At 40.6% G+C, this 5,080-nt stretch overlaps 1 pseudogene; it reads right to left on the bottom strand.

The window, feature by feature from the left end:
• Positions 1–1,901: 1,901 nt before the first annotated feature.
• LOC112318630 (keratin, type II cytoskeletal 8 pseudogene) lies at positions 1,902–3,799 on the bottom strand (annotated as a pseudogene).
• Positions 3,800–5,080: the final 1,281 nt, after the last annotated feature.

Raw genomic sequence — 5,080 nt, 5'->3', positions numbered from 1 at the left:
TGTTAGTAACATTACTATAGTAAATATTGTTTTGAATTTGTGTTTTGAATATGTCTGTGTCTATCGAGAAAATTTCCAGCTAGGGAGTTCCTGGGTCAAAGTACATGCTAATTAAAATGAACAAACAAATATACAATAAAAAAATTTCTGTTCTACCTCTTCCCCATGCCATCTAGTTCTCCTTCCAAGTATCCACTGTTGTCTTTCCAGAGATAACTTATATAAATACAATACAAATGCATTCATGGTATTGCCCCTCTTCTAGTTTTTTAAAATAAGAATAGTTATATATTTTACACAGTGTATTGTATCCTAATTTTTTAGTTTTATGTTATTTTGAGGTCTTTCTATACCAGTCATAAAGATCTCCTTCATCATTTTCTTATGGATGCACAGTTTACATTGTACAGATGTTCCTTCCCAGTGCCCTATCGATCCCATACATTTTTATACCTGTCAATTACAGCACCATGGGCGATCAGCTAACTTGGCTTTCCTACTGCTGTATCATTAGACCTCTTCTTTGGTGGCCATATTTTGTCTCCCTTAATTTCTGAGTGGTTGCCCTTGACGCAACAGGGCTCCAGCACTGGTTTATGCACGTAATTCTCTGAGTATCAATGTATTCAGAATCACCCTGTTAATCAATTATTTGATTTATTTTCCATTGCTAATAGGATAATCTTTCTATTTTAAAAGATTTCAGGTCTTGAATGTGTCCTCCAAAGTTATAATAGTTGTTCCCTGAAATAGGGCAATGAGTCCCAAGTTTTGCCGGAGAAAATTCAAGATGTTACTACATAAGAAAACACTTTCAGAAATTTGACTTATTTTTTGTCTCCTCTTTTTTATAGTTGGTATCAAAGACCTGGAGTGGCTTTGATGGTTGCTTGAAAAGATTATGTGAATGCACGGTCTCAGTTTGAAAACTTTGATATTTGTATTAAAAAAGTGGAAACAAAGGCTTTTAAAAAATGGCATAAGATTGAGGGGAGGGTAATAAGACTTTACAGAGCTTACTTGCATACTTAGGTATTTTTCTGCTAAAATAGTGACTTGTTATGATATTGACTTGTGGTTGGTTTCTCCATACCTCCTTTGGTTTAAAATTTATTCTAATTAAAAACCTAATTATTAATATTTGTGTTTACCAGGAATGGTGTTTGCCTTTGCAGGTTTTGAGTGTAATCTCATTTTGTCTGTTAATTGGTTTGCACTATTAGCTCATTTTAAAATGCTAGAAAGAATCCTGGAGACAAATGAACATAATTAAATCAGAGCATCGGTCACTTTTTACTGACTGTTTTTCCAATGGGCAGAGAATTTCTGTAGACAGAAACAAAGTCTACTTAAAAGAAGAAGTAATTAAGGTTCCAATTTACATTTTCAGTAAGGATGAATGTCATTGCATTTAAGATGATCATTGTGAAATTTGATGATTATGAAATGTGAAATGGGAAAAGCAGCACACGGGAAGATCTGTGTGATAATATACTGATTGGGAACAACACATGAGACTTCATGGGGGTGGCTCTTGGTGTAGAAGTGCAAACTTTGGAGTTAGATTGACCTGAGTTTGGTCCCTGAATTCAACATCTACTATCTGTGAGATCTTTGTCAAGTTATTACATGTTCTATGTTTCAACTTCCTCATCTTTAAAATAGGTATAATAATAACAACTGTATATATAGTGAGCTGAGACTTTATTTTGGGGAAAAACACTTGATTTGGCTTTTAGTTGGGGGAATAGGTAAGAGGTGGTCCCCAGGCAGTAGACTGCCCCCACTAAGGGTGAGCTGAGGCCTGGGGCTGAGCCTCAGGCGGGTGTCCTGTGCTTTCTGCCCCCCTGCACAGCTCCTTTCCTGTGGGCTCAGAGGACAGGAGGGACTGCAGTAGTTGTTCACTTGGGCAGGACACCAGATGACTCAGACACCAGCTTCCCATCACAGAACTCAATCTTCTTCACAACCACCATCTTGGAGAAGGTAGAGCTACTGTGGCTGAAGGAGCCAGAGCCCTGCCAGGCGGCAGTTGAGGTTCTGGTAAATGGGGCTCAGCCCACCTGAGTAGCCACTGGTGGTCTTGGTATGGATACTCATGTTCTTCATCCCAGACTCCAGCCGGCTCTCCTTGCCCTCCAGCAACTGGTGGTAATCTCCATGTCCAGGTCCAGCTTGACGTTCATGAGCTCCTGGTACACACGCAGCTGTCAGGTCATGTCCTGCTTGGTGGTTCTCAGAGAGACTTCCAGCTCAAACACCTTGGCCTGAGCATCCTTGATGGCCAGCTCCCCAGGCTGCTTGGCATCTGTTATGGCAGCTCCAGGGAATGGAGGCCCTCTATCTCAGGCTGGAGTCAGATGATGTTCTGGTTCATCTCAGAAATCTGCATCTTTGTGCGATGCAGGTCATCCCCATGCTTTCTAGACAATGTCTGCAGCTCCTCATACTTGATCTGGTGCATGGTCTCAGCCTTGGCTTGGCTACAGTTGGTGATCTCTTCATACTGGACCTTGACCTCAGCAATGATGCTGTCCAGGTACAGGGAGCGGCTATTGTCCATGGACAGAGAGCACCCCGGATGTGTCAGAGATCTGGGACTGGAGCTCACAATCTCCTCTTGTAACAGCTGTCTGTAGAAGCTGATCTCATCGGTCAGCTCTTCCAGGTGGGACTTCAGCTCTACCTTATTCATGTAAGCTTCCTCCACATCATTCTTGATGATCTCGTCCTCGTACTTACTCTTTAAGTTCTCCACTAGCCCCTGCATATTGCTAAACTCTGTCCCCAGCCCCAGTTTCTCCTGGTTGTTTCCAGCTGCCACAGAAGGTTGTTGATGTATGGGTTGGTCAAAAAGTTTGTTTTTCCCCCCTAAGATAGCTCTAGTAGTGCTTAATTGTTTTTAACTTCATTGAAACAGTTTTGTTTGATTGTATTGTGACAGCTGTCAAGTCTGTGTACATAAAAAAAAGCTTATCAAAATTGGTGGATTTTTGTGTGGCCATTTTAATATTAAAGACAGGAGAAAATATGCAACACTTTTGGCATATTATGTTTTATTATCTCAAGAAAGGTAAAGATGCAACTGAAATGCAAAAAATAAAAAAGATTTGTGCAGTGTATGGAGAAGGTGCTGTGACTGATCGAACATGCTGGAGATTTCTCACTGGATGATGCTTTACAGTTGGACAGACCAGTTAAAGTTGATAGTGATCAAATTGTGACATTAATTGAGAATGATCAATGTTATGCCACGTGGGAGATAGCTGACATACTCAAAATATTCAAATGAATAAAGTTATTGGTGAAAATGACAAATGTGTCTTTTATTTTATGGACCAAACCACATGAACTTTTTGGCCAACCCAATAGCTCTTGAACATGTTATCCTTGTTACTGTGAGTCGTCTTGTGCTGCTGCAGGAGGGTCCACTTGGTCTCCAGAATCTTATTCTGCTGCTCCAGGCTCTGGACCTTATTGAAGAAGGAAGCAAACTTCTTGTTGAGGCTCTTGATCTGTTCCTTTTCTTGGTTGCGCATGGCCTGGATACTGGGGACCACTGCCAGCTTCAGGGAGCTCAGCAGGCTATGGTTCACTGTGATGGCTCTGATGCTCCCCATACTCCCAGACCCACTGCCTGGCCAGATTCATGTTGGTGCCCAGACCAACCTGGTAGCCCCTGCCCACATGGGAAATGGCTGAGGAGCTGATGCTGGGTCTACTAGAGTCCCAGCGGCTGCTGACGGCCAGGGGGCCAGAGTGGACACCTTATAGTCTTCTGGGTCACTCTTGTGGACATGGTGGAGGCAAGAATGTCAAACCAGACAGAGACTGGAGAAGGAGCCAAAAAGCTCTGCTTAATAATATTTTAAAGAATTAAGTGAGGTAGCATACATCAAGTAGCTCATACATCCTGGGCACTTAATGAATGTCAATTTATTTTTCCTCGTAGTCTTACATGATTAAGGAAGAGTAATTAGAAACAATACAACAATGACAACAAAATTCCACCTATGAAATCTTTCTCCCTGCAGGTCACTTAGATAAAGGCAACCAGCCACACCTTTTGGTTGGGGACTCACCACAAGCCAAAGAGATTAGTATAAGTATAAGAAGAAGGGTCTTCAGATAGGCTATAAACAAAGAACATTTTGACTATTATTATAGAAAATCTAAGCTGATCTAACACATTTTTTTTTATGTCAGAATATACTTATTTATTTTCACAACTAAGTCAATCTTTTCCCTCCTGTGGTTAATTGAGGAGTTATTATTTTTTAACCCCTGCGGTTAATTGGGGAATTATTAACCGGGGAAGAATAATAAAACATATGATTGAGCACAGTAATTTATTCTTCAAATTGAAGAAATAATTCTTCAAATAGTTTCATATAATTATCTCTTGAATTTAAAAATGTATTTACTTCTTGTGATATGATGTATAAATCAATGATTAAAAATGAGCATACAAACAGAATATGCCCCAAAATGCCTGCTTTCCAGTTCGGGTGGGAGTGGAAGATGAGAGGTGTGGGATGGAAGTGGGAGGGGAAATTGAGAGCTAGCTAATCCCTGGGAAGATGAAAGTAGTTTAAAAAAAAACCCTTGAAAACTTTGGTGAATAATTAGTACTAAATAAGTTCAATAGACATCAAAAGTAGCTACTGTACTTAGGAAGAAAAAGATCTACAGATAAAAGGTAGAGAATTTCTGACTATTAATTCACTTGTTCAACAAATATTTGAGTGACTATGATGTGGCAAATAGAGCTAAAAACCAAGGAATGTGGGGGGCGGAACTGAATAGAATCACTTTTGTTATTGAAAGACGTTATCATATCTTTGATCAGTGTCTCCCCTTTTCCCTCCCCCTCCAGCCTCTGGTAACCTCCGTTCCACTCTCTGTTACTCTGAGTCTTGAGAGTCTTCATCACTCATACACCTGGGATCGTGGGATTTTGCTTAAATTAATCTGGGAGGGGCACCGAAAGCCCATCTACCATGGCGCACCGAGCTTGACTTCAGCATTCACCTTTTTGAAAATGACTACAGGAGGGTCAGAGAGGACTCCTCTGTAAGAC

This window comes from Desmodus rotundus, chromosome 3 (assembly GCF_022682495.2).
Source record: "Desmodus rotundus isolate HL8 chromosome 3, HLdesRot8A.1, whole genome shotgun sequence".
In the NCBI taxonomy this organism is placed as follows: domain Eukaryota; kingdom Metazoa; phylum Chordata; class Mammalia; order Chiroptera; family Phyllostomidae; genus Desmodus; species Desmodus rotundus.
This window is presented reverse-complemented; position numbering and strand designations above follow the sequence as displayed.